Source organism: Rhinatrema bivittatum, chromosome 1 (genome assembly GCF_901001135.1).
Source record: "Rhinatrema bivittatum chromosome 1, aRhiBiv1.1, whole genome shotgun sequence".
NCBI lineage: Eukaryota > Metazoa > Chordata > Amphibia > Gymnophiona > Rhinatrematidae > Rhinatrema > Rhinatrema bivittatum.
The window spans coordinates 646,075,387-646,097,830 of NC_042615.1; positions in this window are offsets into that span (position 1 = coordinate 646,075,387).

The following is a 22,444-nucleotide window of genomic DNA, read 5'->3' on the forward strand; positions in this document are numbered from 1 at the left end:
CTGAAAAGTGGGGAGAAAGCACACAGCAAATGAGCTCAGGAGTGGCTTCAGAATCCATCTGTTGCCCATTAACAGATGAGGCCTGTGCTAACCTCTGTTATTACTCAGGATCACAAGAAAGCTAAAGTTTATTTGCTTACCAGAACATTGTGCAATCTTGTACAACAAAACAGTTTTATTTAGGGAATTTTCACAGAAAGGCTGGAGTTAGAGTTTTATGTACTGTCATGCTGCTGAGTTTCATAAGGTTGATGAGTTTGACTTCCTGTTTAAGTACTCAGCTTTCTCCTACTTCTCCAAGTTGCCGTAAAAGGCACCCAAGTAAATTAAACCCAACCCCTGACATGAAACATATCAGTTATTAAAGAGGCAATAATCAAAATTTTGCCTTGTGGCAAACCCCCTGGGAAGTTTTTATCAGCAGGGTTTGCAGCAATAATCAAAGCAAAACTATGTGGGAAGCTTTGCTTTGATTATTGCCAAATGAAACGTACAATTGGCACCTGCCTTTTCTAGAGTTACTTTAAGGCAGAATTGTCTGCACTGACCAAAACCCTGCCCCGAGAATGCTGCTATACTGAGCATTTTTACTCACATAGGGTGAGCAATTGTTGCCCTCTATTGCTCAACTTTTTTCTACCTGATCCAGCTCAGTTTGGGAAGATGGCTGCCTCTGCTTCTCCACGCTGACCTCTTCGGCGTTCCCAGTCCGGCATGGGCGATTGCGTTCACCATCTTTCTCCCGTAGTCACCTAGGGCACGCACGCGCGCAGCCCCGTCCTTTACGTGTGTCATGGCGTGAACCTCGGGGGCATCCCCACTGCATGACTTCACAAGCTCTGGTATTTAATCTCGGTTCATGAATATAGATACGAGTTAGCAAGGAATCCTCCATGCTGATCTCTCCTCACTACCAGATGCCTCCGCTCTGTGTACTCTTGCTCCAGGACTTAGGTACCAGCTACCAGCTAGGACCACTACATGACCCATCTCCCTCACGGGACCTGGTGAGACTGTGGAACTGCCTTTTTCCACCTTGCAGCCCTCAGAACAGAACATTGCCATCAGACATCTCCTCTTCTGGCTGGGAACACTACCCATTCCTCGGGTCACCATCTACATTGCAGTATAATAAAAACTATACTTCTGTGTCCATCTCTGCTCGGAGCTAGCCTATTGCTGCAAGTCCCCGCAGGGCTCTATCCTGTGGGAGGTGCCATCTCTTGCAGCGACCAAGGGCCCACACCTCAATGTCCAAAGTACAACAGATTGCCAACTCCATGGACCCGGCTCAGCTTGCAGCCCTACAGGCCATTCCTGGCCTGGCCCAATGGATTACAGAGCAACAGAAATCTCTGGAGACACTAGTTGCCGCTTTCAACCAGTTTAATTCCCGACTGAATACGCTGACTGTTCCAGAGAAAGATTCTTCTCCTTCAGTGGTTGCAGTTCGCATCACTGTACTGCTTCCAGCTCCTACACGCTTCTCTGGTGATGCCCAGATGTGCAGGGGTTTTATTAATCAGTGCTGTATGCACTTCTCATTGCAACCAAACTACTTTCCTAATGCTGTTTCCAAGACTACCTATATTCTATCGCTACTCGATGGAAGAGCCCTGGCCTGGGCTTCACCTCTCTGGGAACACAGCGATCCTATTTTAAATGATCTGATTGAATTCTTGAACCTGTTCAAATCAGTATTTGATGATCCAGCACGTCAGACCATCGAGGGGCTACTCTTCTTCATCTTCAACAAGGAAGTAAGCCTTTACCGGACTATGTTATTAAATTCAAGACACTAGCTTCTGAACTCTATTGGGACTCGGGATGTCGACGTGCTATATTTTTAGAGGGCCTCAACACCCGTATAAAAGATGAACTAGTGGCTCGTGACTTGCCAGACACCTTGGAATCTCTCATTGTTTTAGCTGGGAGAGTGGATTGCAGGATACGCAATCGGACCCAAGAAGCACTCTACGGGAAGTAATCGCCTTCAAGCCATGCACACAACTTCAGCCCAATCTTCTGTACCCAGTGAAGAGGAAGAGCCTATGCAGTTAGGATGCAGTCACCTGACCTCTAAAGAGAGACGTTTCCGCAGTTGCTCTGGTCTCTGTATGTACTGCGTCCAATCCGGCCATGCTGTCCAGACCTACCGTATCTGTCCGGGAAAAGGCCAGAACTAGGATCTGCAGGAGGACTCCTCCTAGGTCTAACGGCTCCTTTTCCTCCATTACCTCTTTCCGTCTCATCTCTGGAGGCCTTGAATTCTCAACACTCACGCTCTTGGAATCTGGTACAGGAGGAAATTTTATGCTAAAGAGAATTGCAGATCACCTGCGAATTCCTACTACACCTATAGCTACCCCTCTACTGCTTTCTTCTATACATGGAAAACGACTTCCAGGAGATGTTTCGCTGACCACGCAACCCATATGCCTTCACACAGGAGCCTTACACACTGAGAACATATCCTTCCTACTCCTGGAGAAGGCCATTCACCCCGGTCTACCATGGCTACAGGAACACACCCCTCAGTTCAACTGGACCACCATGGAGCTCTCTGAGTGGGGCCCTGGTTGCCATGATCGTTGTCTAGCCAAAGTTTCACTGCTGCCCTGCATGACAACGACTCCCTCACTACCTGGTCTACCACCACAATATGCGTCTTTTCAGGAAGTCTTCTCCAAGCAAACAGCAGATGTATTACCGCCGCACAGGACCTTTGATTTTGCGATAAACCTCAAGCTTAACTCGGAGCCTCCCAAGGAAAGGGTCTACCCCCTCTCAATAACAGAGACTGAGGCCATGTCGGCTTATATCCAAGAAAACCAGAAAAAAGGATTTATTAGACCTTCTAAGTCCCGGGTTGGCACAGGGTTCTTTTTTGTTGGAAAAAAAGACAGATTCCTTCACCCTTGTATCGATTACAGAAGTCTCAATGAAATCACCATCAAAGATCGCTACCCTCTATCGGTGATAACCGAGCTGTTTGACAGGTTTCAGGGGGCCGAGGTGTTTTACTAAGCTAGACTTAAAAGGGGCCTACAACTTGGTCTGAATCCGTCATGGGGATGAATGGAAAACAGTTTTTAACACCCGTGACGGACACTTTGAATACCTAGTCATACCTTTTGGACTGTGTAATGCACCAGCGGTGTTTCAGAATATGATGAATGATATTCTGCGAGATCTACTGTACCAGTGCATGGTGGTGTACTTAGATGACATCCTGATTTTCTCTCAGGACCTTCAAACATATCAGGCAGACGTGAAAAGGGTACTACAAAGGCTACGTGACAATCGACTATATGCGAAGCTCGAGAAGTGCGCTTTCCACCAAGAGTCAGTGCCCTTCCTAGGTTACATAATTTCCAAGAATGGCTTCCAGATGGACCCTCAAAAATTGAAAAGCATCCAAGACTGGCCTCAACCCACTGGCTTGAAAGCAAGGATGTGAATCGTGTCCTCGATCGTCTTAACGATCGATTTCGGCTGGGAGGGGGAGGGAATCGTATTGTTGCCATTTGGGGGGGTAAAATATCGTGAAAAATCGTTAAAAATCGAAAAATCGAAAAATCGAAAAACCGGCACACTAAAACCCCCTAAAACCCACCCCCGACCCTTTAAATTAAATCCCCCACCCTCCCGAACCCCACCCCCAATAACTTAAATAACCTGCGGGTCCAGCGGCGGTCCGGAACGGCAGCGGTCCGGAACGGGCTCCTGCTCCTGAATCTTGTCGTCTTCAGCCGGCGCCATTTTCCAAAATGGCGCCGAAAAATGGCGGCGGCCATAGACGAAAAAGATTGGACGGCAGGAGGTCCTTCCGGACCCCCGCTGGACTTTTGGCAAGTCTCGTGGGGGTCAGGAGGCCCCCCACAAGCTGGCCAAAAGTTCCTGGAGGTCCAGCGGGGGTCAGGGAGCGATTTCCCGCCGCGAATCGTTTTCGTACGGAAAATGGCGCCGGCAGGAGATCGACTGCAGGAGGTCGTTCAGCGAGGCGCCGGAACCCTCGCTGAACGACCTCCTGCAGTCGATCTCCTGCCGGCGCCATTTTCCGTACGAAAACGATTCGCGGCGGGAAATTGCTCCCTGACCCCCGCTGGACCTCCAGGAACTTTTGGCCAGCTTGTGGGGGGCCTCCTGACCCCCACGAGACTTGCCAAAAGTCCAGCGGGGGTCCGGAAGGACCTCCTGCCGTCCAATCTTTTTCGTCTATGGCCGCCGCCATTTTTCGGCGCCATTTTGGAAAATGGCGCCGGCTGAAGACGACAAGATTCAGGAGCAGGAGCCCATTCCGGACCGCTGCCGTTCCGGACCGCCGCTGGACCCGCAGGTTATTTAAGTTATTGGGGGTGGGGTTCGGGAGGGTGGGGGATTTAATTTAAAGGGTCGGGGGTGGGTTTTAGGGGGTTTTAGTGTGCCGGCTCACGATTCTAACGATTTATAACGATAAATCGTTAGAATCTGTATTGTATTGTGTTCCATAACGGTTTAAGACGATATTAAAATTATCGGACGATAATTTTAATCGTCCTAAAACGATTCACATCCCTACTTGAAAGTATTGTGCCATTTCCTCGGCTTCACTAACTATTACCGTACCTTCATCAAGTGCTACTCCACCCTTACAGCACCACTCACGGCCATGACCAGAAAAGGGGGTGATTCATCCCGATGGTCTGTTGAGGCTGTAGTGGCCTTCCAAATTCTCAAAGATGCCTTCCAAACTAAGCCTTGTTTTCGCCATTCTAATCCTCAGCATCCTTTCATCGTCGAGGTTGACGCCTCCGACATCGGCGTGGGAGCAGAACTGAGTCAATGACAGCGATGCCAATGTTCTCCATCCCTGCTCTCTTTCTTCTCACGATGATTCTCTCCCGGAGATAAAGAATTGTTAGCTATAAAATTGGCCTTTGAGGAGTGGCGCCCATGGCTGGAAGGCACGCAGCACCAAATAACGGTGTATACTGATCATAAAAATTTGGACTAACTTCGACATGCCCAGCGTCTTTTTCTTTACTTCAAAATAATTTTTATTAATAGGAAGACGTTCCACAAATCTGAGATAACAATAGCAGATGCAAACAGAAAAAAAAACTGCATACAATACAAGGGTTGCACAAAAATGTGTGGTTCAACAACCAATCCTCTGTCAACGTACTCCCCGGTTTTCCGTTTTTATACCTTCCATCCACTCCTGACCCTACCACCCCACCCCAAATACCCAGCTCCAAAGCATCCTCATTCATACCGCATGCATACCACAGACAGACCGTGCATCCCCCCCCCAACCTAACCCCCCCCTCGGAACCTCATTTAAGACCATATGGCCTTGTACCCAGTGTTATTAAGCTCAGTTTGGAGAGCCAGAGGAAACAGGGCATAACATGCATTCCAACAGGCAGTATATATTTTATCCAGTTTTCTCTTGCCAAGGTGAAAATCCATAAATTCCATCTGAAGTAGAGAGGCCATCCTGCCAAACCACACATCAACTGAAGGCTGCACCAAGGGGTCAGTCCAGATAGCCAGTTCGGTACAGCACACCATCATAACCGCTAGGCGTTCAAATCTTTCTCTGGAAAGCATACCAGGAACCTGAGAGGATTGTTGGTGTGCCATCAAAAGACAACCCATATGAGGGAGGACAATACCAGTACTTTTATTAATCACATCAAGGACAGACTTCCAAAAAAGCGCCACATGCGGGCACGCGAACAAACAATGATATAAGTTGCCCTCAACAACGCCACACCGGCTACGTAAAGAAGACTGGGTAAGCTTCATATGAAATCGGCGAACATCACAGAAAATATTATGAAGAATTTTGAATTGGACCTTATCTGGCAATAACTGGTAAAGAGCCGTAAAGCAGCTCTTCAGGTAGGACGGGGCCAACTGTGAGTCCAACAAGGAAGTCCAACAAGTTGTAAGATGCTGTAATCGGCCTGAGTGGCCCAAGGACTGCCCTCATTTTTTCCATCCAGTAATTGTATTATGGAGGCAGGCAATGTCAAAAATCTTAGTAGCAAATGTTGTTTCCGATGTCAGCTCCTCTACAGCATGTGAGGGATTGAATATAATGACGGGCTTGCAGGTACACATAAAAAGTACTTAGTAGGCAGTTGAAACATGCATGTCAGAGTAGCGAAATCTTGGAGGACATGGGAATCGGGTTCAAACAAATGAAATATGTATACCACCCCATTGTCAGCCCAAGCCTAGAATACAGCCCGGCTATCCCTCCCCGGCACAAAACTTGCATTCCCTAGAAAAGGTAAAAAAAGGGAGGCTATGCCCCTCAAGCCCCACTGTTGCCGCAACTAGCTCTAGGCTCGGATAAAAGGTTGTGAAAATATTCGAGGGTATGCCATGGTACTCCGCAGCCCCGGGTGCATCTGAATAATACTTAAAAGGGAGCTAGGTTGAGTCATCTTATCCCTGAAGCACAATAAGAGTAAGTTTCTGTAATCCATTCACCCACATACCGCAACTGACAAGCCACATTATAGAGTCTAAAATCCGGTAAATTAAGCCCTCCCTGCTCCCGGGGGCGCTCCAGGACCGCATAAGCCAACCGAGCCCGTTTCCCCTTCCACAAAAGCTTTTGTAAATTAGTGCGCAATTGCCGAAGATCCCCAGCTCTCAACCAACAGGGTATCATGTGCAGCAGATAGAGAAGCTGTGGCACCATTACCATTTTAATAAGAGCACTTCTACCAAATAGGGAAAGTGGCAATGGGGTCCAGAGCTGCAGCTGCGCCCGAAGCTTAAGGAGACATGGGGCAATATTTAACTCATAAAGCTGTGCCAGCTTTCGGGGTATCCAGATGCCCAGATATTTGATCTTGCCAGGGGCCCACTGAAAAGGAAAGGGACTGTCCCAGGATCCAGGCAGGTGAGCATTTAGGGCCAAAGCCTCTGACTTTCCATAATTGATTTTTAGCCCCGCCACCAGTCGAAACTGATCAAAAAGGTTAATAATAGTAGGCACACTGGTGCGGGGTTATCCCACAAACAGAAGGATGTCATCTGCAAACAAAGCAGACTTCAAAGGGTGGCCATCTATACTAATCCCAGTGAATCCTGGGTCTCCTCTTAGCTGAATAGCCAGGGGTTCCAATGCCAATACAAATAGCAATGGGGAAAGAGGACACCCCTGCCATACTCCGCAGAGTAAAGGAAAAGGGTCAGTGGATCCCCCATTAAGCTAAATAGTGGCGCTAGGGTTACAATAAAGAGCCTTCAGCCATTGGAGATAGGCCCCTGAGAAACCGTAACATTACAGAGTCCAGAACATGTATTCCCAGGATAAGGAATCAAATGCCTTTTCCGCATCCAGACTCAAAACCAGGGCCTCCGGTATTGATGTCATGCCCTCACCATCCCGGGGTGGCAATTTTTCTGAAATTCTAACTCGCCGAGAACAGAAGTGGATTTTTAAATTGAATAGCTTGGCTCCCCATAGACTAAATTATGAGACTGAGTGGCGCTTTTTGCTATAAATTCTTTTGTCTGTAAAAAAAATTTCCTTTACATTCTGACACTCCGACGCTTTAATATAAAGTGTTATCTTTTATTTAAATCTCTTCATTAGCTGCATGTAATTGTTTAGTGAATGTATACTAGACCGTGCCCTTTCCACATATTTTCTGTTTATTTCTTACATTCCCTCGTACTTTCTCTTTCTATTGGTGTGTAATACATAATCCCTTCATACACTATGCTAATTTTAAAAGCGTGATTAATTATGTTGTCACTGCTTGTTCTATTTGATGCATGTAATAGGTCTAGTGCGAGTGTATTAATCTTTGTTTTTCCTGTACATCATGGATCTGTTTTTCTATTGGCTGTATGGTATTTTGATGGATTGTGATTGGCTAAATGTTTGGCGCCATTTTCCTTGGATCTTTAAACGCTGAGTTTTGCCGGCCCTGCCCGCTCTCCTTGCGAACTAAAATGAATGTAAGCACAGCGTTAAAAAGGTATGTGTGCTGTTATTTTTGATGTATGAAATTTTAATGTATGTTGCTCAATGCTGGATCCTATTGTTAAGAGTTCCCCTCATTATTCTGTTAATTTCTTTTCATGTTACAGCTTATGAACCCTATTTACAGTCCCTCCCGATACAGCCGCGTTTGGCGAAACACTGGTCCGTGTCGGGGGACCCTGCTTAAATTGTGCTTTTCAAGCAATGGAGTTGCCGCCAATTAAATAAAAAAGTGCATATTGAAACTAATTTGATGCTGTGGGGACTCATTGAATTAACTGCATTTCCCCTGCTGTTGTTACTGAATACTTGAAGTGCAGTTCCTCGCTCCTGCATTTGTGCTGTAAATAAAAGATGGCTGCCATAATGCCTCAATAATCGCTCCATGGTGAGACTGCATCTTGAATACTGTGCGCAATTCTGTTCACCGCATCTCAAAAAAAGAGGTTTCCAGGCCTGTGTTTCACAGGTGGCTCAGGCTCTGCATTCATGGTCAAGAGGTTTCCAAGGCCAGTCATTGAAATCTCTGGCTCAAGGATGCAGGACCTATAGGGGCGGATTTTCTGAGCCCTGCTCGCGTAAATCCGCCCAAAACCGGGCGGATTTACACGAGCAGGGCCCTGCGCGCCGGGAAGCCTATTTTACATAGGCCTACAGGCGCGCGCAGAGCCCCGGGACTCGCGTAAGTCCCGGGGTTTTCGGAGGGGGCGTGTCGGGGGCGGGCCCGAACCGCGCGGCGTTTTCGGGGCGTGTCGGGAGCGTTCCGGGGGCGGGCCCGGGGGCGTGGCTACGGCCCGGGGCGGCCCGGGGGCGTGGCCGCGCCCTCCGGACCCGCCCCCAGGTCACGTCCCGGCGCGCAGGAGGCCCGCTGACGCGCGGGGATTTACGCCTCCCTCCGGGAGGCGTAAAACCCCCGACAAAGGTAAGGGGGGGGTTTAGACAGGGCCGGGCGGGTGGGTTAGGTAGGGGAAGGTGAGGGGAGGGCAAAGGAAAGTTCCCTCCGAGGCCACTCCGATTTCGGAGCGGCCTTGGAGGGAACGGGGGTAGGCTGCGCGGCTCGGCGCGCGCCGGCTATACAAAATCCATAGCCTTGCGCGCGCCGATCCAGGTTTTTAGTAGATACGCGTGGCTCCGCGCATATCTACTAAAATCCAGCGTACTTTTGTTTGCGCCTGGAGCGCAAACAAAAGTAGGCTATTCGCGCTCGTTTTAAAATCCGCCCCATAATGTGTGACCCAAGGATCACAGAGTTGTTATAAAATGGAGTCACATGAAAGAAGAATGAGACCTGTCTTTCAATAAAAATGTCACGTTATTAAAATCACATTTAAAATTGGAACATATTAAAAACATTTTAAAAACCAGGTATATGGCCGCAGTACATATTAAAATATTTAAAATTTGCACATGGCACTGGAGAACATGCAGAGAAGGGTGACCAAAATGATATGGGGCATGGAATGGCTGCCCTATGAGGAAAGGCTAAAGAATTTAGGGCTGTTCAGTTTGAAGAAGAGATGACTGAGGGAGGATATGATAGAGGTCTACAAAATCATGAAAGGAGTTGAACAAGTTAATATAAATTGATGGACTGGGGGCATTCCATGAAATTAGCAAGTAGCTCATTGAAAACAAATCAAAGAAAATTCTTTTTAATTCAGTACATAGTTAAGCTCTGGAATTCATTGTAAGAGGATGTGGTTACAGAAGTTAGTATAACTGGATTTAAAATAGGTTTAGATAATTTCCTAGAGGAAAATCCATAAACTGATCTTAATGAATAAATAGTAGCTCATGATTTATTTATTGTTTGAGTATTGCCAGGTATTTGTGACTTGGATTGGCCACTGTTGGAAACAGGATACTGGGCGTGATGGACCTTTGGTCTGACCCAGTATTGCATATCTTATAGAGATGTGCATCATTTTTTAAAAATCATTTTGGGTTTTGTTTTCGGGGCTCCCGCAGGAAATTTTGTTTTTCCCGCGGTTCAGGTTTTTTTTCGAGGGCCCCCGATTTTTGGGTTAGTGTGCACTAACTCTCGATAGAGCGCACTAACCCGAAAAACAAATTTTTCTGAATTTTCGGAAAAATACCATTTGTTTTTCGGTTCCCCTGAACCATGCCGAATTAGACAATTTCATTGAAATTTCCTAATTTGGGAAAAACGAATGCACATCTCTAATATCTTATGTTCTTATAAAAACTACACCTTTTCATCAACAAGGCAACGGTCAATGAGAACACTTCAATTGAACTTTGCATGAAATGCTGTGTACATTACTGGAAATAGAAAAAAATGAAACTGTCGAAATTATCTCCCAGAAATTTGACTTGCATACAATAGTTATGTTCATCAATTAACAGGATATTTGCCTTATTACCTAATGTTTGGTAGAGAACCAAATGCCCACTGACTTTTATCTTTGTGCTGAAGAGTTTGACAAAATTTGCAGGACTGAGAGTTGGGTTTAGTATCACCATAAGAAGATAAAATTGGCCTGGGAAATAACCATTAGAGTAAACTCTAGGAAGAGTGATACAAGTAAGAAATGCTAAGACAGAAGAGTCAAGAGACAGCTTCTACAAGTGAGAGATTGGGATCTGCTGTGGAGGAAGGGTTTTGGTGGACTCAGATCGATGGGGAAAGGAGATCTTTGAAATTAAGACAGTATATCCTGGAGAAAATTTGGTCCTGATACAATCATAAAAAAACAGGTTTTATTAGTGGTATATAAAGACCACTCAAAACTATTACAAATTCCTGTGACTAATTTTATGAAAGAGAGTTATTTTCTGAGTCAGAGAGCATAAGAACATAAGAAAATGCCATATTGGGTCAGACCAAGGGTCCATCAAGCCCAGCATCCTGTTTCCAACAGTGGCCAATCCAGGCCATAAGAACCTGGCAGTACCCAAAAACTGATCAACCTGAAAACAATGAGGTTCTATACTTAATTAATGAGCCCAGGGGAGATGTTGATTCTAATTTAGAGGAGGAAGTATTCTCTGAAAATAGTGAGGATTTAAAGGTTCCTCGTATGTCACAACGAGAGACCAAAGGAAAAATAACAATATTCTTATAGGACAACTAAGTGATGTATTAATATTCTTGCTAGTTACGTCATATCCTGCTGTAGTGGAAGAACTAAGCTGGTAGTAATAGGAGCAAAATTATGTAAAGTTTACTTGAAAGATCAGTTTCACGAAAACTCCATGTTGCTGTTTGTGTTTCCAATCTAGAAACACTGACACATTAGTGTAACAATAAATTGTAATGAAAATGCTAGTTTATATTTAACTGAAAAGTTTATAATACTTTTTGACACAAAGAAAATATTTTGTGTTGTATGAGGAAATGCTATTCTGCGCTGCTTACATAGTGTTGTTGTATGCTACTTGTGTTTCTCATGCTATGAATACCTATTAGAGTGTGTCATTCAAATATTAGGGGTCCCAAAATCTAATTTGTTATAGAGACAGATGGTTTTTAAGAAAAGTTTTAAAAGCCCCCTTCCCTGGTTTGATGATGGTGAGGCTAAGCCAAGATGAGAAATTAAAAAAGTAGCCCAGAAAGATGACATCATGAACGTTTGTTGGTCCAGTGGGTTTGGTGGCATGGGACTAATGCTAGGGTACCAGTTCCTGTGGTTCCATACCCACTGGATGAAGGCCTGGAAGCTCAGTGAGCAACTCTGAGTGCGTTCCATACCCAGTACCCTGGCTTTCTGTTGCATTATTTTAATCATGATGTTCCGATTTTTATATTTGTGAGTGAGGGGGTTAGGGTTTTTGGTTATTATTATTGGGGTCTTTGAATAGTTTCTTTGGAGCGTATGGAGAATGGATGTGAATGTTGGGGATGACATTTTGAAGGCCAGGTGAAGTATGAATGTGGTGAAAAAAAAACATTTTTGAGGCCTAGCTTATGCATAAATCACTCAGTTTAGTAAGAGAATGCAAAGGAATGTGTTTGAATGAGTTAAATATAACTATTAACTTTGAGATAACCTTTACAAAAGGTAAGGAAATAGTGTTAGTCAAATATAAATAAACAAGCCGTTAAGCCCGTTAAAACGGGCTACATCCCTCTGTCTCTCACCTCCCCCTCATTCTCTCTCCTCTCACTCTTCACCACCCCCCTCCCCCACCCACTCCTCTCTACCCTCCCTCTCCTCTCACTCAGTCCCTCCCTCCCTCTCTCCCCCCTCTCCCTCACTCCCTCCTCTCCCTCACTCCCTCCCACTCAGTCCCCCCCTCTCTCTCCCTCCCACTCACTCAGGCCCCCCTCTCCCTCCCACTCCCTCCCTCCCACTCAGTCCCTCCCTTCACCCGCCTCCATTTCCTTCCGACGCCGTACTCACAACTCCTCGCAGCCCACACCCACCTCCATTTCCTCCCGGCGCCGTAAGCGCGACTTCCCGCAACCCTCACCCGGCTCCATTAACTCCTCCCGCTCCTGCCGGCAGATCTCGGGGGGGGTGTCACTCCCCCGCGCGCGGCAGTGACCCCCCCCCCCCCCCCCCCCCCCCCCCGAGATCTGCCGGCAGATCTGGGGAGGAGAAGTAGCGGCACCGCGCACGCGCAGTGCCGCTACTTCTCCTCCCGCTCCTGCCGGCAGATCTCGGGGGGGGGGGGCGCGGGAGTGACACCCCCCCCCGAGATCTGCCGGCAGATCTGGGGAGGAGAAGTAGCGGCACCGCGCGGCGCCGCTGCTTCTCCTCCCGCTCCTGCGGCCCCACCGCCATTTTTTTTTTCTGACCGACGTCCTTGCCCGCACATGCGCAGTAGAGCTGCGCTCTACTGCGCATTTGCGGGCCGTCGGTCACAGGCCATTTATAAGGTAGATAACCAATCCGCATCTTTGTTAGTTTTATTAGAAGATTGAAAGGGGCAATTGAACATAAATAATTACTCAGAAACCTCTCATACCAAGATAAAAGAGTAAGTTGGAGTTCTTTAAAAGAACGGTGCCCTCGAGGAATGAATGTGCTGTTGCCCAGGCTGTGTGCTGAGATGCTGTATTGGGCCTAATTTAGTGCTGAGGCCTAAAAGGTTCAAATTCAAATTGGCCCCAATTTTTATTTATTTATTTTGAGGCCCGAGGTGACTAGAGGGTTTAGAGGGCTCTGGGAAGCCTGGGAGCATGTCCTCAGTGTTTTTAAATTTTTTTTTATCAGGTCCAGAGGGATAGGTAGCCTTTTGTGATAATGGCTTTAAGCCATGATTGGAAATGAAAACGGCCATCTGCCATGAAGGAAAGAAGTGCCATGGGAGCCTGAGGAGCTCCTCATGATGAAAGAGCATGGGCTGCCACTGCTGCTCCAAATCCCACCCGATGTAAACACAGGGGTAACCAGCTAATTTTACATCAGTTGTGCATTACTGCATGATTGAAGCCAGCATAAGGCAGCAGCAGTGCTGGGGACACTGTCGCTGCATCTCTAAGGCAGAATTTAACCCCAAGGCCTTAGGCAAGCCCCAGGCGGGATGCACCCAGGCCTGGGTCCTTGCTGATGTCATGAGTGATGTCAGTGAGCAGAGGGTAACCACAACAGTGCCTGTTTAAACATAGATTAAAAATAAAGCAAACATTTTTAAAATTAAAAACATGGTGATTTTGGTGGCAAGCCTCGGTAGAGGCTGCCACATTAGTTTATGACCCCCCTGGAATCACCATGGCAAACCCGGTGCCAACTAAATTGCATACATTTCCCAAATAAATAAAAATTAAAATTTTGATAGTGTGGCCAGGTGAAAAGAGGAAGCTAACTTGACTAATACCCGAATTTGGGCTCAGCAACATTTATTTTTTGAGTTGTTTAACCCATTGTGTATAGGGGTTCCTAGGGATTAGAAAATGGTTAAAATCCCTTATAAACTTCATTTTTGTAGATTTGCCAGAAGGGAGTATGAAAAGTTATGAAAAATCATTAGTTTAGTTAAAAATGTTTCAAATTCTGAAGGGGGCTGTGATGGATTTTTTATAGGTATGAATGACAGTATGATACCTTGGGAAGTTGGGGATGATGTGAGATTGATTTTAAACATTTAGTTATTTTAATTAGGATTTTAGTGGTAATTTATTTCTATTTATTTTAATGTGTTTTTTTCCTTTACATTAAAGTCAATGGGGCTGAAACTGGTCCAAGTTAACATTCTGAAGCTTTCACCTTGGAAATGCCATGATATCTCCATGGCAACATAACATTTACCTGATGCTAAGGGCAAACAGGCTAGAGGAGTTACACCAAATTCTAGACAAAGCATAAAGATGATCTTTAAATTATTCCTATTTAAGAAAAGTTTAGTGATCCTAATACTTCTCTTTTAACCCATTTATCTGTACCAGAATATTTTTATTAAGATTTGATAATGTTATATTATATGTGTAAATGAACTGGGAACTATTTCAAATTTCAATCTCTAAAGTCAAAGTCAAATTATCTACATACATACGATTACATTGTTTGGATGACACCCCTCCATTATTTCCTGTGACATCACTGAAATAATCAGTTCACATTCAAAACCCCCTTTATAGATTATTTTTAAATGAGATCTCTAAACATTAAATGGCTCACAAACCGTAAATCCTCTCATTCAAAATATCACAGCTATTCACTAAAGAGGCTGTCGGATCTATGTTCTGACCCAAACTAGCCTCGCTATTTGAATTGAAAAATTTTTTTGAAAGATGGAGGACGGGTTTCATATATATGAGTTTAAAACCCCAGCCAGGGTGAACTCAATTTTTGTAAATATAATCATAAGGGGGCCTGCCCCTTAGTGCTCCCCTTTTCCCCGCTACCCTACCCTTCCACCCCCTCCTTGTCACGACTCTCCTCTACCACATCTACCTCCCCCCGTACCAACTTCCCTGATCCACGACACTCTCACTGTGTGTTAGCAATACTGCTAACATTCATCCCTGCTATACTCTGTGCTACCTAGCCCCTCTATGTGAGCGTCGCCTCTAACAACTATCACCCGCCAATTACTAGCACTCTACGAATCTACAACCACTAGGGCTGACCACCTCCAAACCCCCCCCACCTCTATCTTACTCCTCAAACCACCCCAGTTTCACTTGTAATGGCTACCTACCCCATCCCTCGCATCCGTCACCTCTCTTCAAAACTTCCCTTCCCCCGCTTCTACCATCCTGCACCCCCACGTAAATCCCTAATTCCTATACTTATATCCTCTCTGACACAATTCCTGGGCCTTACCATGCTCTCGTTAGTCCTATTTAATGCTCAATCACTCTCTAAAAAAAACACCCCATCCTCAATGGCCTACTGACTGATTTCAAGCCAGACATTTGCGCCGTCACCGAGACCTGGCTTAAGGAATCAGACATAGTACTCCTCAACCAACTCCCCACCTCCTCCTATGACATTTTCTCCATCCACAGACCCAAAAAAAGGCGGTGGCTTTATCCTTGCTGCCAAGAAACCCCTAAATCTTAATCCTGTCCACATAGTCACACAGTCTAAACTTGAAATCGGCCTCTTCAAGTCTTCCAAACTACAAGTATGTCTAGTCTACTCCCTACCCGCCTTTCTGGAATCCAACCCATCACCCATTATTGAATTCATTGCTGACAATATCAACTCTGATATCCCGACCATCATCCTAGGGGATTTTAACCTCCATGTTGACTCCCTTCCATTGACATCCTCATGTGACGCCCTCCTCAACTCCCGCCAGGCAATAGGATTTAATCAAATCATTGCATCCCCCACCCACAAAGCGAGTCATACATTAGACTTGATATTCACTAATGCAGGCCTTCAACATACTACCCCCCCCCTGGACCCCAGTCCCATGGTCTGACCATTTCCTCATTGAAACCTACCTCTCCATCAAAACCTCCTCCCTGAGCCACACCACCCCTAGTTCCACCATAATCTCCTGAAAGTCCTGCAACAGTGATGATCTTGCCTCAGCACTAGCAGCTTCCTTACCCAATCTCGAATGCACCAACCCTGACTCGGCCATTACTTGATGGCACAATCTCACGCTGGAGATTGGAAATTGGGCAGAGTTTGTTGGCAAACATGTAATAAACATGGATTCCAAACACTCTAATCCATGGTACACCGCGGAGCTAAAAACAATGAAAAGCAAACTAAGACAAAAAGAGTGAAGATGGTGCAAGGATCCCACCCCACAGCATACCTCCAGTTACAAGTCAGCCCTCCACTGCTATAGAATCACAACACTTAAACACAAACGGGACTTCTATGCCTCAAAGATCCACCAATACATGTACAACCCCAAAGCGCTCTTCTCCTATGTCTCAAGCCTCACCAAATCCATTCCGCACATGACTCCTGACTCCGAAGCCCACGTCAAATGTGAAGATCTGGCACAATTCTTCAATAATAAAATAGCAAACCTCCTTTCCAGATTCACCAACCCCCCTCACCCCACAACTTCAAGGACCGGCCCCTCCACCATATCCTTAAGCTCCCTGGACCTCACCTCCACTAAAGAAATTGAATCTATCCTAAAAAAGCTCAGACCAACCTCCCACCCCAGCGACACCATCCCCACCAAAGCACTCCTATCTGTTCCAACCTCCATCGCTAAATCCATATCTGACATCATCAACTCTTCCCTCTCCACAGGCACAGTCCCTGACACACTCAAACAAGCAGTGGTCAAGCCCCTCCTTAAGAAACCCTCTCTGGACCCGAAGGACCCTGCCAACTTCCGCCCCATCTCAAACCTTCCATTTATAGCCAAAATAATGGAAAGAGTTGTCAACTCACAACTGACAGACTACCTTGAAGACCACAAAATCCTTCACCCTGTACAATTTGGTTTCCGTAAACACTTTAATACGGAATCTCTCCTTCTCACCCTTTCCGATCACCTCCTCAGAGGCATGGACCAAGGGAAAAGCTACATCCTTGCCCTTCTCGATATTTCAGTGGCATTCAACACCATATGCCACAACCATCTCATCACCCATCTAAAAGACATCGGCATTTCAGGCCTAGACCTCCTCTGGTTCTCTTCCTACCTCTCCAACAGAAAATTTGTTGTGAAAATAGGTAATGCCTTATCCGCCCCCTATCCCCTCCTTCATGGAGTCCCTCAGGGTTCCTCCCTCTCCTCCACCCTTTTCAATATATACCTCACCCCACTCTGTCAACTCCTCTCAGATCTCAAACTAAAATTCTACTTATTTGCTGATGATGTTCAAATCATCATTCCAATACACAACACCATATCCGATGTCTTAGCTCACTGGGAAACCTGCCTCAAATCAATCAACTCCCTTCTCACCAATCTCCACCTCACCCTTAACACTAAAAAAACTGAACTACTATTTATTTCTCACCACTCTACCCCCAAACCATCCTTTACTACTGACCCAGCCTTCAAGCTCATTACCACAAAACCATTTGAAAGAGACCTGGGAGTTCCCCTTGACTAACAACTAAACCTGAAGAAACATGTCAGCTCCATCCTTAAAGATGGATTCTTCAAACTTAAGGTGCTAAAGAAACTCAAGTCCTTACTATACTTCCATGACTTTCGAACAGTGATCCAAACCACCCTATCTTCAAAACTGGATTACTGCAACTCACTCTTCTTAGGACTCCCTTACTCCACCATAAGACCACTACAAATGCTCCAAAATGCCATGGCAAAAATCATATCAAATGCCTGTAAAACAGACCATATAACTCCCATTCTCAAAGACCTTCTCTGGCTCCCTATACCTTCTCGTATTCTATACAAAACGCTCATGATCATCCACAAAGCTGTTTACTCCCACCACTCCAACTGGCTTGACCACCCCTTCACCTCCGCACAGTTGAATCGTCCCACTAGATCAAGCAACATGGGATCCCTTCATGTGCCCGCTCTAAAAATGGCAAACCTATCCGCCACAAGGGAACGTGCCCTCATGATCGCAGGCCCCTCACATTGGAACTCCTTGCCATCAACACTCCATCTCGAATCCTGCCATTTCAAATTTAGAAAAAAAACTAAAACATGGTTGTTTACATAGGCATTCCCTGACTAGCTACAATCTGCCTCCCCCAGCCTATAGCCCGACATCATTTCTAATACCGTTGTAATCCATAATCCTTTGCACTCCTGTACATAATGTATATAATAATAAGCAAATATGATGTTATATAGCATGATTTGTACCAATAGTTCACTATGTTGAGAACCTACGCTAAGAACTTATAATTACTTAGGTTCAAAACCAGTTGCCAGTTGCTCTATTTTTCTATGCCTCTCTCTGCATTCCCCAGCCCTTATGTTATTCCCTGTTAAAATGTATTTTCCAAGCTTTTGTTATGATGTAAACCGATGTGATGTACACACTAACACCGGTATAGAAAAGGCATCAAATAAATAAATAAATAAATAAATAAATGGCAACCTGAACAGTCACGCTTGTGAGAGGCTCCTGATTTTTCTCACTGTTTTCTTTGCCGACATGACTCATACTAAAAGAAAAGCCCAGGTACGGTGTGGAGAAAGTACCTCCACATCGTTGGAAGCAACTCAACCCCTGATTGGAAGCTTCTTTGCAGCGGTGCCTCCACTAATACCGGGAGATCGTGTCACTGAGGGGCCAGCCTAGGAGCGAATGCTGGCTTCTCTGACCACAATATCTTTAAGCCTCGGATCACCAAAGAGACTGGCGCCTCCAGGCCGTGACGAGGGACAAAGGCTGCAGGAAACCATAAGCCCGTCTGAGGTATTCCAAGGTGAGGCAGGAGCGGTTGGAAAGGGAACAACATCACAAAGACTTACCACGCTGGAGTAATAAACAAAGGTAGAGCCCCACGGAGGAGGTGAAGAAGGAGGGCTGGACTTTGCGGTATGCTTGGGTCATTGGGCATTGGTAATGGCATTGGTGCAGCAGCAGGCAAGGGAAGAGAGGTGGATCAGGAAGCTCCTAAGCAAGTATGTTAAGGTTAATGTTATATCACCCCTGTTTCATGTAAACTGATATGATATGATCTGTATCATGAATGTCGGTATAAAAAAGTATTAAATAAATAATGCCCACAGCTGAAATAACTCTTTCTACAATATAGACTGCTCTTCAGTCTCTTGAAAAGGCCATATCAGGCTAACAAAAGAAGTGCTTGATGTTAAAAATTAAGTGAAGCAAGAGGGGAGGAGCCAAGATGGCAGCGTGCTAGATGTGGTAGTTCGGAGTGCCCGTGGTTTCTTTGCTGAAAAATTGTTTAACTTCAAATAAATGCCTCCTAAAAGAAAAGGACATGTGAGGGTATTTCCCTCTATACCTCCCACACTTCCCGAGCAACGGACGATCCCCGAACTTACTGCAATTTACCCTGGAGGGGTGGCTAAATTCCCCGCTGATGATGCAGCGAAGGGAACATCGCAGGCACCTGGGGAAACAACTTTAAGCCCTCCTGACTTGAGGAAACCGACCGCTCCAGGTTTAACTTCACCACCAGTGACCACGGTGCGTAGAGGTTTGGAGACATCTGAGGAGCAGGGAAGGTCAGAAATGCTGAACACTGCGTCACCTAATCTGCCAGGCCTCGGTGGAGGTGGTGAGTCACCTCGAGTGGAGTCTGGGGGGCTTGCGGCAGGGGAAGTTCTTTTGGGGGCGTAGGGTGGTTCCATGGCTATAGACCTTATAAAACCGGGCCCGGTGACTCTGGAATCCTTATGGGAGTTGGTAGCCTCTTGTGGCCCACGTTTTCAAGGGCTGACGAGGCAGTTAAATTCGATGTCTGAGAAGTTGGACAAAGTATCCCAGGAACATGATGTTAAGATTTGTGAGAATACAAACAAGATTACAGAATTACAAACAGCAGTAAAATAGACACAAAATGTTTGTCATGCTTTAATCCAGGATAAGCAAGTGGTTAACAGAAGAGTGGAACTCATTGAAAATAGATTGAGGAGACTGAATTTAAGACTCTTGAATTTCCCAAAAATAATTGGGGAACAACCTTGAGTGACATGGAGGAAATATATGATAGAAGCACTGAGAATACCATCTGATCAGATTCCAGCTATCAATAAGGTCTATTTCCTCCCATTTAATAGAAATAAGGAAGGTAATCAGCCACAACTTGATTTGAGTAACGTGACCGATATCTTGGAATCCTCCATAGAAATATATGAGAGAGCGACTTTACTGGTTTCTTTAATTACTGAAATTGATGTTAGTTTGTTAATGAAATTCTATTTTCAACATATGAGTGAGAGTTTCATGGGTCAAAGGATCCAAATATTCCCATACTTATGGAAGATAATGCAGGAGAGGAGGAAGGCCTTCCTTTCTATGAGGCAGAAGTTAAATACAATGGGGGCCAAGTTTCTTTTAAGATACCCTTGCAAAGGGGTTGTTACCTTAAATCGAGATGTTTATATATTTTATGCCCCAGAACAGCTTAGGGTATTTATAGACTCTAGAAAGAGGGCGTTTGTAACCTCCTCTCCAAATGAGGAACTGGGTTAAAAATTAAAATCAGGCTGATGATGAAGAGGATAAATATTTGCTAGCATGTTAAGTTATTTCAATTGAAATGTTTTTCTTTTTAAATTGACTCCCAAGATTTTCTGTCTCCTCCCTCCAACTTTCCTGAAATAAGATTGTGGTCTAAATTATGGATGATGCTTTCATTATTGTATAAATGTTGGAGAAAATATGTTTCAGAATTTCTGTGCAAAGTTTTTCTTTGTAAATTGTATAAAAAGCAATAAAGAATAAATTAAAAAAAAAAACATTAAGGGGTGGATTTTAAGAGCCCTGCTCGCCTAAATCTGCCCAAATCCGGGCGGATTTAGGCGAGCAGGGCCCTGCGCGCCGGTGAGCCTATTTTACATAGGCCTACCGGCGCGCGCAGAGCCCCGGGACTCGCGTAAGTCCCGGAGTTTTCTGAGGGGGGCGTGTCGGGGGCGGGCCCGAACCGCGCGGCGTTTTCGGGGCGTGTCGGGAGCGTTCCGGGGGCGGGCCCGGGGGCATGGCTACGGCCCGGGGCGGTCCGGGGGCGTGGCCGCGCCCTCCGGACCCACCCCCAGGTCGTGTTCCGGCGCGCTAGCGGCCCGCTGGCGCGCGGGGATTTATGTCTCCCTCCGGGAGTCGTAAATCCCCCGACAAAGGTAAGGGGGGGGTTTAGACAGGGCCGGGCGGGTGGGTTAGGTAGGGGAAGGTGAGGGGAGGGCAAAGGAGGGCAAAGCGGCCTCCGAGGCAGCTCCGATTTCGGAGCGGCCTCGGAGGGAACGGGGGTAGGCTGCGCGGCTCGGCGCGCGCCGGCTATACGTAATCGATAGCCTTGCGCGCGCCGATCCAGGATTTTAGTGGATACGCGCGACTACGCGCGTATCCACTAAAATCCCGCGTACTTTTGCTTGTGCCTGATGCGCCAGCAAAAGTATGCCTATTTGCGGTATTTGAAAATCTACCCCTAAGTGAAGCAAAATGCTACTGAAATCAAAAAGATAGAAAGTCAGATAGCTGAAGTGGAGAAAGCAGTCAGTTATAATTCTGAATGACAGTGAGGTGAATAAGAGATTGGAAAAGATCGAAAATAATTTAAGAACACACAATTTAAGATTTTTAAATTTGCCAGTTCTCAGGAATATTTCTCCATTAGATTTGTTTAAGCTGAATGTATCTCAAATATTAAAAATACCTGAAGAAATTAAACCTGTGATTACTAAGGCATACTATTTGTATCCTAGTGAAGTTAGTCAAGGAAATACAGAAGATTAAGTATTACTGGATTTAACAACTTTACTTGAATCCTCTCAGGAGATGGTAGTCTCTCATCGGAGACTGTTATTAGTTTCCTTTGCTTTCTTGATGGATAAGAACAATATCTTTAAACAATATTTCAGGAATAAATCAAGCTCTCTTTTTTGGTCAGAAAATATGGTATTACCAGGACTTGGTGAAACAAACACAAAATTGAGAAGAAAACTATTTCTAAATATGAGGGAGGAAGATCTACAAAAAGGAGCAATATTTAAATTGCAATTTCCCTGCAAGTGTTGTGTGTTTTACCAGGAACAGAGATATGTGTTCTTTCATCCAACACAGCTTAGATCATTTTTGGACACTCATTCTAATCTCATCTAGACCTGCTGTTGAGTGTGATTGTAGTTTATAATAGTGGTGGATCTGTTCAGGTTTTCCAAATATAGGGAGACATTTTCTGTAGACAGACAGGAACCTTGTTTGCTGACTTTTAGGAAAAAACTCAAGACTTGGCTGTTTCAACAAGCCTTCCCCTAACCTAGGCCTGCCTCAGCTAGTCCACAGATGCCCATTCTAAGGCCTTCTATTCAGTCCACGACATCTCAGACATTGTAATTGTTTTGCTATAGTTACTGAGTTACCTTCCTAATTCTGGCTTATTCTTTTCCCCAGTTCCATTACCCTTGTTTTATTGTAACTTTTGCATTATTGTATATGTT